At 43.5% G+C, this 22,777-nt stretch overlaps 1 non-coding gene and 1 pseudogene across 1 annotated transcript; both read right to left on the minus strand.

Moving 5' to 3' along the window:
* Window positions 1-1,657: 1,657 nt before the first annotated feature.
* Window positions 1,658-21,377, minus strand: LOC149223321 (ABC transporter D family member 2, chloroplastic-like; annotated as a pseudogene).
* LOC149223322 (U6atac minor spliceosomal RNA) lies at window positions 19,183-19,306 on the minus strand. Its single transcript, XR_016249989.1, has one exon. It is a non-coding gene; the product is annotated as a U6atac minor spliceosomal RNA (small nuclear RNA).
* Window positions 21,378-22,777: the final 1,400 nt, after the last annotated feature.

Here is a 22,777-nt window from a genome sequence, read left to right on the forward strand (position 1 = left end):
CTGATATAAAATTTATTATTGCTATTATTCAATTCCCAACTTGTCTTCTCAAATTTAATCTTGGATAGGATATGGTCTCCTTCCATTATTCCAATTTAAATATTCTTATCACATTCCCAAAATGTACTCTCACATTTACTTGGGAGAAGACATGGTCCTCTCCAACTAATTACCAATTTATATATTCATCTCTCATCCCCAAAATGTACTCTCACATTTACTTGGGACAAGACATCGTCCTCTCCAACAAATTACCAATTTATATATTCATCTCTCATCCCCAAAATGTACTCTCACATTTTCTTGGGAGAAGACATGGTCCTCTCCAACTAATTACCAATTTATATATTCATCTCTCATCCCCAAAATGTACTGTCACATTTACTTGGGAGAAGACATGGTCCTCTCCAACTAATTACCAATTTATATATTCATCTCTCATCCCCAAATTGTACTCTCACATTTACTTGGGAGAAGACATGGTCCTCTCCAACTAATTAGCAATTTATATATTCATCTCTCATCCCCAAAATGTACTCTATTCTTATCACATTCCCAAATTTCCTCTCATGTTTACTTCGGAGAAGAGAAATCAATTGTAAGGATGAGGGAGAAGTTATGACATTAATGAGAGGTGGTTGAGGTGGAGAGGAGGGGGGGGACATAAAAGGGGAAGGAGGAAGAGAGGAAGGGGGATGTTAGGTCTTGCTTTTGGTTTTGGTTGGCTGTGATTTTGGAGGAATTGTTGAGAGAGAGGAAGGGAGTATGGTTTATCTTGGTCTTGGACACACACACTACATCTGGTTGGACTTGGGCTCGGAGGGCTAGGGAACTTGTGGAGGTTTCCTGGGATAGGAATTACTTCCTAGTTTTCTAGGAGGTAAATCCAGTCAGTAGTCAAGAGGAGCGTTCCAGCAGGAGCAGCAGCTCAAGGGCATCTCCACCGGGCCATCGATACAGGTATTCCTCTCTGCATAGATTACTCATGTAAGTGATTGAAATGAAATGTTCAATAATTAAATTGTTGGAATTAGATTCTAAATGGTAAACTATCATCATTTAAATGTCTTGTAAGAAAATAAATTATTGCCTCTTATTGAATTTAATTTTAGAGAATATAGATCTGGTAGAAGACCCTAGGATGGGATCTTACATGTGGTATCAGAGCCTAGGTTCAAAATCTGGGCCTAGAAACCTATTAATTTATCGAAAGTCATAGCCAAAACAAAAAAGAGTAGTACTCTCTTGATATCCCCAACCTAGCATATTTGCTATCGCGTCGTGGAAGTAGTAAACAATATTCATCCGAATAATCAAATCAGAATGTAAGGAATGTCACCTTTGGAAAACTGATTCACGTTTTCAAATCACTAGATATAGCGGAAGGTATGCAATGTGTTGCAAGAATATCGGGAGTTGCTTCCTTTGATTTTTTTTTCTTTTATTATTTTTTTTCTCACCAAAACAACAATCTGTTGGTACTCAAGGTCATATCTCAGAAATTCATCCTCACATTTTTGCACCATGTTTGCAAGATGCTTAAGATTTTTTTCATGCACTCCAATGGAAGCCAGGACCTGTGTATTTACAACATCCTCATAAACAATACTTATATCTGCCACCAGAACCTGAGAAATCACCACCAACCATTCATCTTCTATTCGTGCCATAGAATGCAGTAGCTTGTCCAAACAGTTTTACTGGAGCAGGTAATATTGTCACCTTTCCTTCTATGCCCGATGCTTATATATGTTATTCCCGCAACTGCAATTTCTGTGTACAGATGAACCTCATTAGCTTCAGCTAGTGTGCTTGTAGACTCATCCAACAGAGCAAGTTCTGGTTGTGCAAGTAGCAACCGAGCAAATGCGAGTCGTTGTTGTTCACCCAGTGAAAGTACGCATGACCAGTCAACGTTGGAGTCCAAACCATTGCAACATGTGATTAGATGATCAAGACATACAACCTTCAATACCCCAACAAGATCATCTTCATTTGGCATAGGTTTAAGTTCACATCATGTGTTTGTCAATCTCGAACTTTTCAATGAAAATGGTAGAGAATATGGTTCTGACACGGCAATAAGATCTTCAATCCACATAGGATAAAGCAGTTGCTAGTGCAGGGTTCCTAAAACCATGTAAGACCTTTGAGGAAGGAAAAATATTGCCCCAGAACTTCCTTCTGTTCCATGTACGAGTTGGTGTTCTTTGTCTTTTGTATGATAGTTTGTTCCATTCACTGGGCCATCATTGTTAATTTCTCCTTGTAAAATAGATCTATTAGATCCTTTATTGCTCTGTTTTATATGGAATCTAGTAGTGCCTTTACCAGAACACCATATACCAACAACATCTCTCAATAGTGACATTTTTCCACTTCCACTTGGACCCATTATCAGCAATTGATCTCCTTTAGTGACCACCAATGAAAAGTATTCAATAAGAGTCATGGAGTACTGTGGTGTTTGTAATGTTAAATGTTTAATTTCCAAAAGTTTTGGACAAACTTCGAAAGTATCTGCTTGATTACATTCCGAAGCAATTCCCTAAAACTGATCGACCTTCAAGAAAGCTATCTTTGGTTTGGATTCTTCTATTAATAGACTATTTCTTTGGTCCAAAATATCACCAAACTCACCTAACCAATCAATGATAGCTGAGAAAGCACTGATAGCCTGAAACTGATATACAATTAGTGAGAAGTCACCCAAGACATGATTGAAAGCGGAGTAAGACTGATTGATCACTCCAAATTCGATTTTTCCAGAGAAATACATGGGAGCCACAACAACTGTAGGTAAAATTTGAATTAGGTATCGGTATCCACTAGTGAAGAAGTCCAAGTTCCGTGATGAAATCAATAATTGAGTTAAATTCTCAAAAGCTTGTTTGAAGCACTGGAGAAGTAGTTGCATCTCATTCTCTTCACCTCCATAGAAAGCAATTGACTCTGCACTTTCTCGGATGTGCACTAGCCCATAACAAAAATCTGCCTCTTTTTTTTCTTGCATGAAGTTTAGGTTTACAAGTCCCTTTCCTACAAGGACACTGATGGTTGTTCCCCCGAGTGAATAAACAATGAGCACCACAAACAGAGGTGGATAAATTCCAAACAATATGTTGTTGAATGATATCAAGTCCACTGCTGCCGTAAACAATGTTAATACAAATGAAAAGAAGTCCTAGTGAAAGAACTAAGGTCATCAACAATCCTCTGATCTGGGTTATCCATGATTGATTGTGATTGGGTCTTATAGAAAATTTGGTTCTCAAAATAGTTGCCCAAATAGTATCTTGTCATCCATGCCCGCCATCTCAGTCCAAGTGTTTCCCTTCCATAATCTCTCAGTACAAAGACCTATAAGGGTGCAACAATTTGCTCACTGGAATTCCTCCAGCAAAAGCTCCGAGGTAATACAGAAGTTTTTTTGTGAACTGCTCCTGATCTTTGCTTGCAAGGGCATTATAAAAATCACGCCCAAGAAAATTGAATCCCACACTGATTCCTGTAGTGGCTAGGGTGAGAGAAAATACACCAGCGAGTTGTAATCTAGCCTGAACTTTATCCTCTGAGGTCCAATATGGAATGGAAACCTTCCAAAACCTATTGATAAGCAATGATGGTGTTGTGGAGGTAAATTCTCTCTGTGGACAGAGATGATCCCTACTAGCCCAGACCAGGTCTAGCAACAATCACACAATGCTATCATGCAAGTTCCTAATTGCAAATACAAAGTGGATGGTGAGAACCTACTTGGATTCCAACGCTAGTGTTCGTCGAAGAGATGTCGCCTTCGTTCCTTTGCCTTGGCCGGTCACGATCCGCACAATCTCCGTGATAGGATACCTGCACACGCAAAGAACAACACGAAAACAAGCGTAAAATATAGTAGATGCAATTATATATCAGTCAGAAAAGATATAACTCAACATCAAACATGAGACAATGAGAGTGGAACCATAATGATAGTCATCTATTATTAATAAATAACAAAGAAGAATACAACCATTGTTCTGACGTCAAATCCTCCTTTGGCTAGGTGATCAGCTACACAAGTCTTGCAAAGCTTGTTGGGATGAGGAACAAGCCTCTCTCTCTTTGGGTGACAAGAATCTCCTTACTTAGATTTGGCCTTATGGGTGCAAAGAAGGCTCTTGCAGCTTCAAACTCTTAAACTCCTGGAACTATTGTAATTCTTGTGACTAGCTTGCTCAAGACATAGAGGCAAGCTTTTATAGATGGAGAGGGAAAGAGATAGGATCAACCACATTATTCATGGGATTGGCTTTATCACTTAGAAACTTCCATGAAAGGTGGCAAACCACTTTCCCTTCTATGGAGATTCGAAGCCAAACCATCCTAGCTCAACATAGATTCAGTTGGTGAATGGGTTGAAGAGAACCTTCGGGAGTTTGGTCGTTGAAAACTTTACTCAATTCAGTTGGCGCGAGTGCGACTCTCGGACAGCGCGCCAATGGCGTGCCCTTTATGGAGTATTTCCCTCATTGGCGCGGGCAGTGAACTGTGAACCCGCGCTAATGTAAAAAGAGTTGTTTTCATGAGGATTTTGCAGGAGATGTCTTCAGGGCAAATGAAGCTCATACTAAGAGGAATATGATGCAAGTGGTTTCAGGTCATGTCACTTCTCACAGGTCCCGGAATGAGTCCTCCAGTGTACAGGTGAGGGGTAACAGGGACGGTGACAAACGGTGACAAATTGCTGTGTAACAGATGCCCCCTAAAGCATGAGGCCTGAGAGAGAGAGGGGTGAAATGCTTTACAAGAACATGCGTGACTGAAAACACGGCTGCCGGAGAACCTGCATAAAGAAGTACAACTGATATCTCAAGTACATGATATATGTGTGGTATGGGCGCAGCCATCCGTAACAGAGTACATAATAATCTAGATCCAAGGTATGGACGCAGCCATCTGGAGAGGATCAATAAATAGACTCAGGCATGGTCGCAGCCATCCAGTAAATGAGCCATGTAATCATAATAATCCACAAATCGTAGCCTGGATCTCAATAGACAAAATCTAGGGTCTTGCGCTCCATCTCGACCCGTACAGAGTACAAGTTCAAGCATGCGAATGTATGAGTTGAAGTCGAACATGCATGAACATCGTCTGATTACCAGTCAATAATGAAAACTGTTAACAGACGCGAGAGGTACCATCAATAATGACAATGGACCTCAAGGTACTATAGGTACAATCTACGGTGTGTGAATGAATGAGCTGGCATCGAACTCCCGTAGAATCATTCGATCGGAGGCCAATGATGAAAACCTCTCATCAAACACGAAGAACCTGCCATTGAGGCATGCAGGCTCCAAGGCACCAAAGGGAGTCTCTAGATCAACTTCCTGGATAGTGAGCTGAAGTCGACAGGAAGTGATCTTGATCAAAGGTGGGCCATAATGTTTCCCACATCATTGACACGAGACCAAGGAAAGATGTTGTGGTGATGCAAAATTATGTGAGGTATCAGAGGGAGGTTGTAATTCTGCAGAGGTCAACTTCTCTTGAACATATCGGCAGCACGATAGCGGACTTGGTAGTATTTGACATCAAATGAGCAGAGGTCATGGTGACAAGGCAATGAGCAGATGAGAGGTCAAATAGGATAACCCAAACCCACGAAGGCTAGTGTAAAACAAGATGAGATGTTCCCACCCAGACACAAATGCAGACTAGTGCCATGTTCAAGAGTGACATACTGCCGACATGATGAAAATTATGGATCCATTTTCCTCACCATTTCTGGCGAGTACCCCAATTATTTTTAACAAGCTTGATGGGGATAACATATGCTTGTGAGCGTCATTACGACGGAATCTGATGTCATTAAGTTTTAACGAGCCTGACAAAGGAGAAACTCGGCGTCTTTTCCTATTTAGAGAGTCTGAAAAGACAGCAAAAATAAAAACTCCAGGGCGGTCCTTTTTCGTAAAGTTGTGTCTCTCGAGCCCGAAAAAGTATAAAACAATGCTCGAAAGAACCGCCCGACCGTTATGATCGAGGAGTACTTTTCAATTATAGTGACATTGATCCGAAAAAGTAGAAAAGTGATCAACATCATGTCGTTTCGTAACCATTTACGAACCGAAAATGACAAGGGTCCGACGATCTTTTCGTTTTTACACAGTTGGAAAAGGGTTTAAAGACGACCACCTCTTATTTACTTTTAACGAGTCAAGAGGGGAAACTCGGCAATCTTTTCACTTTTAATGAGTTAGAAAAGAGCTGAAAGATAACTCCATCATGACTTTTTCGTGTATTTACCGAGTTCGAAAAAGCATAAAACACAACTCACTTCACCATCGAAGTTGCAAAAAGGACCTGTCATAGCACCAGAAACAAGCGTAAAACCTGTTTTCGACCAAAAGCACGTTAAAATATTCAAAAATCAACTTACAAGTCAAAAAGTCTATAAATGTGGTGAAAATGTAAAAACAAAATTACTTTTACCTTTTTACCTTGTGCATAGTGGTAGTGGTCCATTTGGAGTGCAAACTTCGAGCAGCGATTACCATGAATCCGGGCAACCATTTGAGATTCCGCCAGTTCTAGGTAAGAGGCGCTTTCTTAAGCTTCATTTTCATTCTTGTTTTTATGCATTTTGTTCCTGATTTGAGCCTCCACAAGGGGGATTTCAAAATTTAGGGTTGCGCCCCATTGGCGCGGGTATCCGGCACGGGTCCGCGCCAATGGGGTGATTTACCCAAAGGTGCCGCGCCAACCGCGCGACCTAGGTTTTCACTTAAATTTTCCCATCAATTTTGAAATTTGTCTGGTGTATATGCTTACCAGGGTTTCATTAATGATTTATTCATCCTTGTGAGTGCAGGAAACACGCAAAAATGTCGGTGGAATGGAAAGAACGAGAGCACGATGCCATAGATGCCTTAGCCATCGTAGATGAGGGATCTATGAAGGCGCTGAGAGACTGTGGTCTCAAGAAATTCTTTCTCACCTCCTATCTGCGAGCTCAACCAGAGCTATTACAGTTCATAGTGGATTCTTGGGACGTCGATGACCAAGTATTTCGACTACGGGATCAGATCTTAGAGCTGGATGTATCTGATGTGTATTTCATTACTGGGCTATCACGGAGAGGGGCAATCCCCATTCTGACCGGAAGCAGGCCTTCCGCAGAGAAAATAGGTGAAGTAAAGGCTCGTGTGTGCCCAGAGGCACAATTTGGGAAGAACAGCGCCAAGGTGGATATCGCCACCATCCATGATTTGGTTCTTAAGGTGATTCTATTCACCATCACACGTGCAACCGGGGTACAGGCGCCCCATGAGGCCAGCAAGAACCATCTGTTACTGGCGACAGAATGTCTTAGCCCCACTATTTTTGACTGGGCTACAGCGGTGACTACAAATATCAAGAGGCAGCTTACAAAGTGTAAGCGTGGGGGTGTGAAACAGTTCGGATATGGTTCGATTGTGGTATCGTTCTTCTTGGAACGATTACCTTTTTCCAGTACCAAGGAGCTGTAGTAGCGGACCCATTACCACGAGAGCCTAGGATGGCTCGCTGGGCAGCATTGATGCCTAGAGGAGGAGGGGGCCAGCAGATGTCTTCGCGGCCCGAGTTCTTCATATGGCTTCACCGCCAGTTGATCGTGGTGGAAGACTGGCCATACGCGGGAACCAACTTCATGGGGGACCCAAACCTCAAGCTGCCGGAGGGGGAGGAATGGGAAGAGGAGCTAGGTATGATCTTCTCTTGTCTTTTATGTATTTTTTACTTCTTTTTTTTTTGTGTTAATGCATGTTCTGATGACAGTGATATATATATATGCAGATGTGGGCCCAGAGCGTCCAGCCAGTTTGTGTCCTATAGCGAGGAGGAACCAACCTACAGCTGACCCTCAGGTAAGAGGCGCCGTGGGGGAAGAGCTGGTGCAGAATCTCAAGGGACTTACCCAAGGGATTCCAGGCTATGCTAGATTGGCAGATGTGTCATTCGCATATCAGAGGCACACGGTGGGGGTGCCGTCCTGCATCCATCGTCTATTGAGACGATTGGTGCGCGCGGTGACGTGCTACCATGAGTACCACCATGAGTAGACTCCTAGGTTTCTTTCATGCATATTTTTTGTGGGACATGTTGTCCGAGGATGTATCAAAACACGTATTATTTTTTGGGTTTTGTAACGCACACGGTGCAAACATTATGACACACATATATATATACATATGCCTATGGTTTATTATTGTGCTTTTATGTGCTTGCTTATATGATGTTTTGATTATAAATTACGCAAATGTCTATCTAATACATGGTTGGCCAACGCATCAGATAATGTGTTTAATCATCGAGGAATATGTTGATATGTGATAAAATCAAAATTTCTTTCTAATAATTTAACACGTAAGTACAACCTTAAAATGTGAGGGTCTCTAACGGAATATCGCCCATTGAGCTGGTGGACAACAAGCTGAGAGTCTAGGTTAACAAGAAATGTACGAATACCGAGATTAATTGCTTCGGCTAATAATTCAATAACAGTGCTATATTCAGCGACATTGTTTGTAGTACAGCCTAAACAGACACCTTGAAGGTCTATCAACTCACCGTGAGGATCGGAGATCACCCACGCCGCAGAGGACAAATTACGAGTACTGCGGCAGGCACCATTAGCGAAACCAATGTAAGGTGCAACCGACATCTGCACAAGAAGCAAAAGGACACAATAAGGGGCAATCACGCTTTCACACCAAATCGAAAACATGAAAACTCACACACACACACACGCATATCCAAATCGAAGCGCACGAATTGTGCATAGTACTTTTTCAAGTATAGCCCATTACGGGGCTTATCAAGAGGATTACCTTCGTATTCAATTAGTTCGTAGGCCCCTTTTTGCAACACTCTCTTTACAATGTAAGGGCCTAGCCACATGGGCTCGAGTTTGCCTGCCCCCAGCTTATCGTTGGCTTGGTCGTATAGCAGGACAAGGTCTCCCTCAACAAAGGAACAAGGACGAATGGTATGGTCAAAATGAGTTTTGACTCTCTTCTTTTGAGCTTCAATAGCTAGAGAGGCTAAACGACGGGTCTCGTCTAACCGTTATAGATAAAGGAGCCGTTCCTCCACCGGAGTGGTGTTGGGAAGCAACTCGACGGCTATTTTCAACGAAGGAATTTCACATTCTATGGGAAGGGTAGCCTCCAGTCCATAAACTAGCTGAAATGGAGTGAATCCGGTGGCATCCTTCACAGAGGTTCGGTAGGCCCACAAGGCAGGAAACAACATCAGATGCCAATTAAACTTATGCATGTTGACAGTGCGTTGAAGCATTGTTACCAAAATCTTGTTAACAGCTTCAACTTGACCGTTAGATTGAGGATAGTACGGGGTTGAACTATCGTGTCGTAAGCCTAGTTGGGTTGTCAACTCAGTCATCATGTGATTACAGAAATGCTTCCCGTGATCTGTGACGATGGCTTGTGGAACTCCGAACCGCATAATAACATGATTGAACAAAAACTGTGCTGCTGTATGACCGTCTTCGTTTAATGTGGGCATCGCCTCGGCCCATTTTGTAAAGTAATCGACGGCAACGATAATAAACGCATGCCCCCCAGCCGAGCAAGGTTACAGGTTGTATAATCAATGCCCCATTTGGCAAAAGGGCCTACGGTCACTACAGGGTGCAGCGGGGCCGGTGGCGCACGCATCTTCCGCTGGTATATCTGGTATGCATGACATGAGCGGACAGCAAGAATGCAATCCTTAAAAATGGAGGGCCAGAAATAACCAGCGCGAAGGATTTTTTGAGTTGTGGCATATCCGGACATATGACCACCACAGGCGCCAGAGTGGCAGTCATTCAGGACTTTCTCAGCCTCCTCGAGGGTAAGACAGTGGCGAAGAATGGAGTCAACGCCGAGACGGTACAGGGTGTCCCCTATGATCCGATAGGGTTGAGATTGATGGCGGATCCGCCGCCGCGCATCTTTGGAGACAGAGGGGCGGAAAGAGGACGTTTGTAAATAAACAATAATATCCCCATACCAGGGATCGAGGGTGCTGATCAGGAAAAGGGTTTCGTCCGGGATATGATCCTCCGAAAGAGAGGGTGCAGAAGGAGATGGCAAAGAACAGAGCAATTCAGCAAAGACCAGAGACTTCTTAGACTTGGCAGCAGTAAATTCCAAGTCAAACTCTTGGAGGATTACGATCCATTTCGAGTATTTTCCCCCCAGCAACTGACGCGACAAAATGTACGTCATCGGGTTGCAGTCAGAAATCACGGTCGTGGTGCGCAACAAGATATAATGCCGGAAACGTTGGACGGCACAGACAACAACCAATGCCAACTTCTTGATGTAAGCGTAGCGAGTTTCCGTATCCAAGAGGTTGCGGCTGAGGTAATAGATAACGTGCTCATTGCCGTCATCATCATCCTGCACTAGAACCATGCCGATAGTGGTATCGGCGGCAGCCAGATAGAGAGTATAATCACGATGGTAGTTCGGAGGTCTTAATAATGGAGCAGAGACAAGGAGGCCCTTGAGTCGCTCGAAAGACTCCTGAGCGATAGCATCCCAATGAAAGGGTGTGTCTCGCTTCAACAACCGTGTGAAACCCTTAGCCACCTCGGCATAATTCGGAATGAATCGTCTAAGGAAATTTTCTTTGCCCTGCAAGCTCTGCAACTGCTGCAAAGAAGCAGGGGGAGGAAGATTCAAAATGGCCTCGACTTTGAGGTGATCCAGACGGATGCCTTCTTGGGAGACGATAAACCCGAGTAGTCGGCCTGATTCAACGCAGAAGACACATTTATGAGGATTGAGCCTAATACGGTAGTGTCGACAGCGGTGAAAAATTTCGCAAAGATGGGAGGGATGGTCCTGACGCTTGACTGAATGAGCTGGGATGTCATCCAGGTACGGCTGTACAATGTGACGAATGTCATGAAAGGCATAGGACATTGCACGTTGGAACGTAGCGCCGGCATTCTTTAGACCGAAAGGGAGCTTCTTATAGGCAAATGTTCCCCAAGGACAGATAAAAGTTGTCTTATGTTGATCAGCAGGTGCAATGTTGATCTAGTTATATCCAGAGAAGCCGTCCATAAATGAGTAAATTTCACTTCCTGCACACTCATCGATAAGCTGAACGATGAAGGGTGTAGGGAAGTTATCCTTAGGATAGGCACAATTGATATCACGGTAATCAACACAGACTCGGATAGTGCCCTGCTTTTTGTTCACAGGGACTATATTAGAAACCCAATCCGTCAGTGGAATGGGGTAAATGAAACCAACCTTGAGAAGCTTTTCGACTTCTGCTTTGATGGCTGCGGCCTTTCGGGGGTGCACAGGGCATAAGCGCTGACGAACAGGCTTAGCACCTGGATACGTAGGTATCTCGTGCACCACTATACTAGGGTCGATGCCAGGCATTTCTTCATAGGACCAAGCAAAGACATCACGAAATTCGCGAAATAGGTCAGTGTAGAGTTGAACTTCCTCTGGAGTGCAAGTAACTCCAATATGAATGTGCTCGACAATCCCTGGTTTCACAGAGATGTCGATAGGTTGGGTTTGTGTAATGTTCCCCATATTGCCCTCAGAAGATACTTGGTAAATTTGAATAGGCGTTTGGAGGGGCGAGGATGGGATACACGGAGCAAACCGCTCGAGACATGCGATCATTTCCTGATGGGCAGGGAGAAAGGAAGAGCGGTGGTGATGATCTGACCAAGGGAGCTCTTCAAGAGACATGGTCTCTATGATGGCTTCATCGGAAGGAAATATTTCCTTTAATGGATCCGACGTAGCATCATCTCCAAGCCAAGGGAAATGAACATACGAATCGAGAACACCACTCGGAAGAGCAGGTTCGGGAGGGGGAGCTGATGCAGCAACGATTTCGACGTAGTTGAGCTTGGCAAGACTCAACGGCATCATATCACCCCAGGAGTCTATCTGATTAGTGGGAGGAAGGACCCACGGATCAGAACGTACGGAAATCATGTTAATAGGGGCGAGATTCGGAGCTGGAAGGGGAAAGACACCCATTAGGGCGGGATCTTTAAAGAGCCCAGCTGCCACACTCTCGAATGATTTAGAGGTATGCTCCACGAATGGCACATTACCTTCGAAAGAAGAGGCGAAGAAGGAGAGTTGGTCCACCGTGACAATCTTGCCTTGATGAGGGAAACGAATGACACGGAAAAGGGAGGAAGCCACGACTTGCATGGCGTATGTCCAGCTACGTCCAAGGAGGAGGTTGTAGGTAAGATTAGCGTCGACAACATCAAACTCCACTTCTATCGTCTTCCCTTCCAAGGAGATGGGCAAGCGTTGGAGGATACCATAAGGACGGGACTCTCTTCCATCAAAGGCTTCTAACGTCGTAGGAGACTGGCTCAATGTTTGAGAACCAATAGCTTTCCAGCAAGCAACAGACATGATGCAAGTTGAGGCACCTTCATTAATGACTGTATGATGAATCGTTTTACCACTGATGATGACCTGTATAAGGAAAGCGATTTGGTGAGGCAGTCTCGGTGTATAGCCCTCGAGATCAAAAGAAATTAGATCCGAGTCAGCCGGATCTATGCCACCGATGGCCGATAGCAAGGACTTCCTCTGGGATGGGCAGCTCTGGAGGACTTCTAGAGCGGACATAGCAGACGGAGCCTGGGCTAAGTCCTCAACAATGCTATAGTGCTGAGCAGCACGAGCATTCGGGTTGTAAGAAGACTTCCGGAGTACACCTTTTGGAGGGGGTCGGATTGTCGTCTCAGTGCTAGGTCGTTCGATGTGGAGTGGACCAGAACTGGACGGAGGAGCGCTGGAGGGGGCCTCCGGCTCTTTCCCGGCATGAGATGGATATTCTTTCGCTCGAGTGGTGACATGGATGGGAATCGTTCCAGCCATGAAGACTTGAGAGCCGAATGAAGAAGAGGGTTGCGATGGATCTGCCACCATTTGAGTTTGCTGGGAAGGGAAAGGTTCTTTAAGCACGGCAGGAGTCCCAGGAGCACCTTTCAATAATCGACTAACTTCAAACCGCCTAGGGAAATCTTTAGTGTAGTGATCCTCATCACAGATGAGACAAGGATACTTAGGTTTACGTTTGGCTCCTTCCTCGGGTGGAGGCTTAGCGGAATCCTGTTTGGGCTATTCGGATTTATTCTTGGCTTTCCCTTTCTTTTTCCCTTTCGAGGATTTATCCGCCGTGGTGGACTGAACGACGTTTACCTCGGAGGTACTTCCAGAATTAGATTGGCCCTGAGAAGTATTTCCATTAGAAGCATTCTGTTTTTGCTTCCCAAGGTTCGTGGATTTCTTTGAAGACGCGTTTACAGAGCCAATAACACCGTCAACAGATGGTTTTGGTGGAGCTTTGGATGTTCTGGGTCTCGGGGCGTCTGGAAAATAATCATATAAAGTACCTGACTGAGAATATACCAAGTCAAGGTACTGAGCTCGCGCGATAGCTTGCTCTTCAGTTACACAAGCTCCCATGGCGATGTCTCACGCGATTGCGGGGACAAAGGAAGTCGTGAACCAATCGGTCAGGAGCTGATCAGGAATCCAAAATTTGATCAAGCGACGACGCCTTCTCCATTCGTGTATATGATCGGATATATGCGTGGCCATGTCCTATTTGAGAGACGTAAGGAGGTGTGTCCCTGTCTCATACCGAATGGGTAACTGAAAATGAGTTAGGAATGCCATAGCCAGCGAGTTGAAGTCTTGAAATGTTCCGCGATTCAACTCAATATACCACTTAGTGACCGAGCCGGTGAGAGTTCTTTGAAAGAGGCGGAGCCGGATAGAGTCATCAAGCCATGAATTCGATGAGCACCAAAGGTGATAGGTCATGACATGGGCTTGAGGGTCTTCACCAGCTTTGCCATCAAATTTTGGACAATCACCGGGTATTTTAGTCGGAACTAGTGGCCAATATGGATTATGAAGAATGGGATCATTCGTCAACTTGGACACATCCGAAAGTTCTAACGTCGCTAAGAAAGGCAACTGAGGGTTAAAGGACATTTGTGGCTGTGGAAGAGAGGTAGTACCAGGGTTCCAACCAGGTGGTGGTTGCCCCCATGGACTTTGTCCGGATGGGCCCGGCCCGAAGGGGCTTTGCCCATAGGGATTTTGCCCGTAGGGGTTCTGTCCATATGGATTCTGTCCATAAGGATTCTGTCCATATGCAGACAGTTGACCCTGGGTCTGCCCCCCAGCACCCCATGGATTAGCAACTTGACCTGCAGGTGCAACGTACTGATAATTCTGGTAAGGAGTGACCTGCATTTGTTGATAATTTTGATAAGGGGTAAACTGAGTTTGCCCCTGGGGTTGCTGGTAGCCATACATTTGCTGAGCTCCATACTGAGCTTGATAAGAAAGCTGCGCTTGGTAAGAAGGTTGGGGCCGTGGCCCACCTTGCATTTGATAACCGATTTGAGTTTGGGGCCCAGAAAGATGTCCTTGAACAGGTTGGGTTTGGACCATCTGGCCGGAAGGTTGGCCTGGTTGGGTTTGGGACGGACCTGTTTGCCCAGAAGGATGTGCTTGCTGGGTACCAGGTTGTCCTTGAGCAACCAAGGGTTGTCCTTGAGGAACAGAAGGTTGAGCGGGCTGGATGGCCGGTTGACCTTGCGGTTGGCCAGCCTGTCCAGAAGGATGACTAAGCTGGGCAGTGGGTTGGCCTTGCTGTGTAGAAAGCTGACCCGCTTGCCCAGAAGGATGACTAGACTGAGCAGTGGGTTGGCTTTGCTGTACGTAAGGCTGCCCCCCTTGCCCAGAAGGATACCCCTATTGGACTACCGGTTGACCTTGTGGAATATAAGTTTGTCCAGCTTGTCTAGAGGGATAACCCTGCTAGAGACCAGGTTGGCCTTGTTGGATGTAAGGTTGTCCTGGTTGTCCAGACGGGTAACCTTGTTGGGTACCGGGTTGCCCCGGATAACTAGAAGGTTGACTCAGATAGGTAAATGATGGACCACTACCGGCCAAAGGTTGTCCCTGATAGGGTTGTCCTTGTGGGCCCCCAGATTGTCCTGGGTAAGACTGGCCATAATATGGCTGCCCTTGGGGGGCTTGCACATAAGGTGGCTGGCCTTGGTTAGGCGGTCCTTGAAGCTGTGCAGGCATTGCTTGGCCTCCATGAAAAGAGTGAGTACTAGGGTCCCAAGCAATGGATAACGGTACCGAAACCTCAACGAAAGGTTGAGTAGGCAAGGGTTGAGAAAGTTGAAGGTATTGACCAGTAGAATCGTAATAAAAGAGTGGACCTTGCGCGTTCGGATCCTGAACAGCTTGCCCATAGGCATCATATGGCCCCCCTCCTGGAACAGGACCAGAAGAGGGTGGAGCACTTTGTGCAGGGTGGACAACTCTAGGCGAGAGTTCCGGCTGGCCACTACTCACTTGACCGTGAGGGGGACCAGCACCAGTGTTCAAAGATGAGGATGTCGTTACGGCACTAACAACCGGACGTTAATGTGCTACACAAACAGTTGGATTCATCGGAACTGAAGTAACATGTGTAGTATGGGGTTGTGAAACAAAAGGTCCCATGGTGGGAGTGACATGAGGATCCCACATGGGCGAAGCAGGAGTCCTGGCAGCTACCCTATCCCTCAACGACTGATAGCGTGGGGGGAGTGGAGAAGTAGCTGGGATGGGAGTTTCAATATTTGACACCACAGGTGTCTCACTCATGCTAGGAGATGTCTCATCCATGTGGGAGGTAGACATTGGAGACGAAACACCAGGGGGGGTAACAGGAATATCGTCCTTGTCAGGCTCCCAGATGGGGTTCCAATCGACTTCGTAATCTTCGTCGCCCGGGGCACGAGAGTTGATAGGTTGGATACTCGGGATAATAGGAAGAGTATCACTTACAAATGGTACCTCAGGAGCAATGGAAGATGGAGAGCCTTGATCACTTGGAACCGAAGTTGACGGGTCAGCCAGGATGGCAAACTTCAAACAAACCTAAAGGAGTCTAACAATAAAAGACCCTACTCAAACTAACGCACACAAGATCTAACCAGGTAATGTTTATCGTGGCCAAATGAATTTTAAGACGCAAAGACACAACTTTACCTTTTCATGTTTTAAGAGTCGAGAAAAGGACAAAAAGGTGACTCTAGTCGCCTTCGAATGTTTTATGAGCCCGAAGTGACAAACTGCTCAAGTGAGCCTTTTCGTTTAAGGAGTCTGAAAAGGATCAAAAGTGACTACTCTGGAGAGACTAGGCAAAGGGTTTACCAAACAAATCCGTAAAACTGCATATACACCTTGGCAGTCATATGAAAACCAAGGACTTCCCGTACGGCAGTCAATCTTCCCGAATGCTGTGTCCAGTGCGTTACGGCTTGTAAGTCAGCAGACACGGCTTCCTGTGGATAAAGGATGATAACCTAGTGTGGTCTCCCCTATATACGCGACGGTACGTGGGAGCTCAAGTCCGTGCTAGACCACTATCGAGTCACAAAAGGAGGAATCACCCAACTGTAGTGTGAAACAACAGTGACTAGGTTTAACGACGCCAAAGCACGTCTCTAGCCTAGACCTCTACTTAGTGAGCGTTATGTTCCAATGCATTTTTAAGTTCATTCAGTTCATTTTATGGTTGATCTTTAGTTAAGTTTCGATTTCCAGGTCCTACCATATGTGATCTCTCACAATTCCCTAAATGCAAGCTATATGCCAAAGAATGTCATTTCGTTCGATGAATACTAACTATGAGAGAGTTGAGAAATTTTCAAACAAAATGACCACAATCAAGAAGCACTCTAATGCAGCTAATGACAAATAAACGAAACTTTTCTTTTTTTTAAATCACTTAATCAATGAAAAGCTTCTAATTTCAATTAACTAATGCAATGCAAAAGAGATTATTCGTTTTTCTTTTTCAATGACAACGTGCACTAAACAAATCTTGAGAGATAGTAACACCGAGCAAAAGATCAATTTCACTCAATGAGAACACAATCGAATCCCCAAAACACCAAAACAGTCCTTCAAGAAGAAAGCACAAAGACCTCTATGAGCTATTTAATCTAAGCCCAAACGAAGCCAAGTGAAACCCAAGCGAAAAAGAAACAAATCACTCGGAAAAAGCTTTAACAACTACCGAGTACTCGATGCACCAAGCCACTAGATACCCTAGGGCTAAAAGGTGTAATCGATAGAAAAAGGCAAACACTCGAAGAATGAAGGTCTAAAACCAGTCAAACCAGGATCAAATACACTCCAGTAATTGAAAAAGACACAGCAAGACACAAAATCCAAGCTCAGAGGGCTTAAGGACAAGCAAACTGAAAAGTTGACAGGCCTGGCGCGACTGTCAGGCTGCAACTCGCGCTTTTATAGGATTGGCGCGGGTTGTCTTTGAGCAACTTGCGCCAATAGCGCGACTATTAGGCTAAAATGCGCGCTAATCAAGTTAACTTAAATCGAAACAAAAGCAGGTGGCCCAGGGCTTGAGAACAGTATCTAGGCAAACCAGGAAGCAAGAAACAACAAGAAATTTGACCCAGAAAGCTATCTAAGCAATCAAAACAAGAAAAAACCAAAGAGACAAGACAAACTCCAAGTTGTTTAGTTCGTAAACCAAACCGAAGATTGACTGAAGTGGCATTGATCTACTTCGCTAATGCAAAGCAATAGCGTTTCGAAGGCTACCTGGCCGTGCTTCAGGCTCCGTCTAAAGTTTACAAATCAAACAACAAGATCTCCCCAGTGGAGTCGCCAAATTGTTGTGGAGGTAAATCCTCTCTGTGGACAGAGACGATCCCTACTAGCCCAGACCGGGTCTAGCAACAATCACACAATGCTATCATGCAAGTTCCTAATTGCAAATACAAAGTGGATGGTGAGAACCTACTTGGATTCCAACGCTAGTGTTCGTCGAAGAGATGTTGCCTTCGTTCCTTTGCCTTGGCCGGTCACAATCCACACGATCTCCGTGATAGGACACCTGCACATGCAAAGAACAACACGAAAACAAGCGTAAAATCTAGTAGATGCAATTATATATCAGTCAGAAAAGATATAACTCAACATCAAACATGAGACAATGAGAGTGGAACCATAATGATAGTCATCTTTTATTAATAAATAACAAAGAAGAATACAACCATTGTTCTGACGTCAAATCCTCCTTTGGCTGGGTGATCAGCTACACAAGTCTTGCAAAGCTTGCTGGGATGAGGAACAAGCCTCTCTCTCTTTGGGTGACAAGAATCTCCTTACTTAGATTTGGCCTTATGGGTGCAAAGAAGGCTCTTGCAGCTTCAAACTCTTAAACTCCTGGAACTATTGTAATTCTTCTGACTAGCTTGTTCAAGAGATAGAGGCAAGCTTTTATAGATGGAGAGGGAAAGAGATAGGATCAACCACATTATTCATGGGATTGGCTTTATCACTTAGAAACTTCCATGAAAGGTGGCAAACCACTTTCCCTTCTATGGAGATTCGAAGCCAAACCATCCTAGCTCAACATAGATTCAGTTGGTGAATGGGTTGAAGAGGACCTTCGGGAGTTTGGTCGTTGAAAACTTTACTCAATTCGGTTGGCACGAGTGCGACTCTGGGACAGAGTGCCAATGGCGCGCCCTTTATGGAGTATTTTCCTCATTGGTGCGGGCAGTGAACTGTGAACCCGCGCTAATGTAAAAAGAGCTATTTTCATGAGGATTTTGCAGGAGATGTCTTCAGGGAAAATGAAGCTCATACTAAGAGGAATATGATGCAAGTGGTTTCAGGTCATGTCACTTCTCACAGGTCCCAGAATGAGTCCTCCAGTGTACAGGTGAGGGGTAACAGGGACGGTGACAAACGGTGACAAATTGCTGTGTAACAGATGGGCTCAACATTCTCCGCTTCAACAAGAAATGCACCAAAACAGAAACTGGATGGATGCTTTGAGTTGGTTTCCACTCATTTGGTTGAACCCCAAAATCTCTTAAAAGTTGAATAATCCTCTCCTAATCTGCATGATTGAAAATGCATCTAGTAATCCATTCAATTACAGGTTCCATCAAGCGGACATACATCTGTTTTTCATGATAAGACTTCATCATTTTGGTACCTAGATTTCCTGAAAGAACCCTTTGAAATAGTGTGATATAATCACTAAGTCTTGTGATGAGAAAACCCCTTTTTCATAAGGAATCAAAACTTGTGGTAAGATCCATCCCAGTGAAGGGATGAAGAGCATTAACCTCGTGTGATAAGAAAGTTTGAAGATTATTCCCATCCTTGTCGAGGGAGATGCCAACCATCTCTCCTTTCTACACATTATCAATCTGGTCCTTATAATGTTTCATGCCTTTATCTATAGCTATAGATACTCTGACTCTAGCAGAAGCAACCATCACCGTTGCAGGTGACTGAGATAAGACAGGTGCAAATATTATAAGATTTATGTGACATGATCTTTTTTTCATGCCGTATTCAGTACTCAAACGTCTGGTGGAGACTGATAATTGAAGTATTAGAGAATTGGGATGGAAAACACCAGCCGAAACAAGCTACCAGTGCAGCTACTCCCCTAAATGCACCTTCTCTGGATGCCATTGGTGAAATTGTCAGATCATGCCCATTTACAGATACAACATATTCCCTAGTTGCATTCCAACACAACAAATGAATTGGTATATGATTCATCATATATCTAGATAGGATCTATGAAATCATGACTCGACATCGAATATGGCAGCCACATTCTCTGTTGTAGCAGCAACTAACTGCAAACTATTTAGGACAATATGATTTGTTGTCACCCCAATATGCCAAACAACAATATTCTTACTAGTCAAATGCAAATGACATGATACAACTATATATATTAGTTGTGGAAACGAGACTTGTGATCCTAGTTGTTTCAAGTTGATGGAAATTTGGAAATCCATAGCTTTATATGAGATATAGATGTTGATAGACTTGATTATTGGTTAAGACAACTTGATATGTACTTAAGACACAAGAATATTCAAACTTGCAAAATATATTTTTTTTCTAAGCTGAATATGAGTAGAGCAACACCAATAACTTTGTTCAAGGCCAATGATAGTTAGGTAATATGTCTATTAGCAACTAGTAAATCTTTCAGTAGTCATGGAGCAAGTTTTCTATAGTAGAGTATGAGAGAAGTTTGAAGATTAAAGGGTAATTTTTGAAGTAAAAGTTGGGCCAAGCAATATCATAATATATTGAATAGTTTCATTGATACATATATTATAAAGCTTCAAATCTGTCGTGTGCCTAATTTCCCATTTATTCAATGGGGCTTGCCAATATTTTTTTTTTTGGTACCACCTTGTAGCATATCCGGGTTCAAATGCTATTTTTCATTCCGGACAGTTGAATTTTGCTTCAACTCTAATTGTTGTCGAGGGGTTCCACAAGGTTGTCAAAATGGGCATCACATTCCTTCAACTCCTTTTTTTTTTTTACTCCACTTATATTTGAATGATAATCACCAATGGTTAACGTGCCTTGAATTCTTCCAGATGCTCCTGTACTATGAAATTGCTCAACCTTATGTGGGTCCGAAGAATCTGTAAGCATTGTATTTTGAATATTAAACTCAACTCCATCATTAGATGACTCTTGTAGAATATTACTTTCACTGTCAAGGGCCCTATCATTTAATCTCAGTTTCTGCCCCATGGAAGATGGTGCCCTAAAAGGATCACTAGGATCATCATCTTCATCATTTTCTCCACTGTCAAAGAGACCTTTCTGCAATAGTGATAGCCTTTCCTTCAGAGATTGCCTACCATTATTTGCTTTTGGAAATTGAGGTCCACCAGTGGCAAACTCATTATTTAAACCCAATATCTTTTCAAGTTGTTCTGTACCTAAAAATTGAGATCTACTTTCTGTAGAGACTTGAGTATCAGTTGTGATTAATTTATCTGATGAATTAGATGCAGTTCGATCCAGAGTACTGCTAATGCTGCTAGATGGACTTAGTTCATTTTTATTTGCATCTGAATTAGAACCATATAATCTCTCTGGAACAGATGGTTGTGACCAGACATGAGTAGATTCCAATGGACTAGAGGAAACTAATTCATCTTCATCATCAAAGAGTCCACCTAAAAATAATGCCCCTTCAAATTTCCTGATGAAATTGCTTGAACCAAAAAGATCCTTACCGGGTTCCTGACTAGCTATGCCTTCTTCTCTCTTGCTGCCAATACTCCGAGAGTTCATTTTCTCAGAATCAATTGTTTGTTTAGAAATTTGAGCAGTAGGCAGTGACAACATAGGAGTAGATTCATTGAATCTAGAAGAAGTTGAAACTTCCTTATTATCCAAAAAGGCTTGAGAAATTTTTGTTACATTGACTTTGCTGCTCATGTAATTTGAACCAGATTGACATGGATCTTGTTGACCTTCCACAAAAGAGTTTATTTCTTCAGGATGTGTTGAGCTTTTTAGTTTTGCTTTTTCATTGAAACTACCACCTTTGACATTGTGAGAACCATCCACAGGCTATGAGTGAAAACTAAGGTATTCATTTATTATAGAGGTAGATAGCGCAGCTTCACTATCAAAGAGGCCTCCTGCAACCGTATCTGGATGAAGTTTTCTGTTAAAACTACTTGAAACAACCTGGTGTGCAGTTGCTTCCATTGATTTGCTAGTTATGCTTGCATGTATAGGAGTGACTGAGGTTCCTCATTACCAAGGATGGACTGGGAATTGGGAACTTCCGATACCTGAGACTATCGAGGGTAACAACCTATGAAGCAGCAACGTCAATGCCAATGTTGTTGTCATAACCAGAAATGATCTTGGAATTGGACAAAATATCATCATAAGGTATGTATGGACTACGAAGTGCAGCCTCAAGCATAGCTTTGAAATCGAGAGCAGTTGAAACTGCAGGCTCCATTCCAACCTGGTCGTCTTTATCTGATTCTATTCCAGACCAATCAGCCTCTAAAAGACTTTTGGTCCCAACCATTTCTGAAGCCAAATGTATCCCTTCCCCCTCCACATCAGCATCTAATTCCAAAGGATCCATACCAAATCCTATCCTCTGTTAGCCCACAACTGTTATCCCGCATAAATTCTTCTGTGCCAATAATATGAGGAAGTTGTCCATTGCTCCACCCAACTTTGTGAGGAATCGCTTCAGAAGTATTTCTATAACTTCTCTGAATGTATTGCTTGTAGCCATTCAAGCCACTCAATAATGCTTCTTTGTATCTTGGAACTATATCCTCTTCATATCTTTGAGTGGGTACACAAACTTCTGAAAGTTGGATGTTGGAATCTGAATTTAGGGCAGTCATCTCATCACCTTCACATACACAATTTTCAATGAACTGAGTATTTGAGAGCCCTCTAAAAGAATTGAATGTATTATACAGATCTTGTTCAACAGCTTCAGTCTACTCTAACAGTTTATGCATTTCCTCAGTAACGCTATTTGCCCTCTTTTGCAACCTTTCCATAAAATCCTCCAGCCATTTTAGCACCTGGACATCGGATTGTAGAGACCATCCAGATTTAGTTGCTTCTTTGAATGCCATGATCAAGGAGCTATTATCCATTGTGGGACTGTAGATATTAGATTTTTTTTGAGGGGTTTTAAAAAAAAATAAAAAATCTTTAAGCCTTTAATGGATTTTGCAGTGGCTTAAACCAATCCCCATCAGAACAGGATTTGACAGGCCCTCAAGAAAACTGCTTCCATTCAAGGCATATAATACTATTTAAAAGACTTGGATTTTGAATCTATAAGGGTTGAG

This window comes from Pinus tabuliformis, chromosome Q (genome assembly GCF_031772625.1).
Source record: "Pinus tabuliformis cultivar Carrire ecotype Pingquan chromosome Q, CPIR1, whole genome shotgun sequence".
NCBI classification, from domain to species: Eukaryota; Viridiplantae; Streptophyta; class Pinopsida; order Pinales; family Pinaceae; genus Pinus; species Pinus tabuliformis.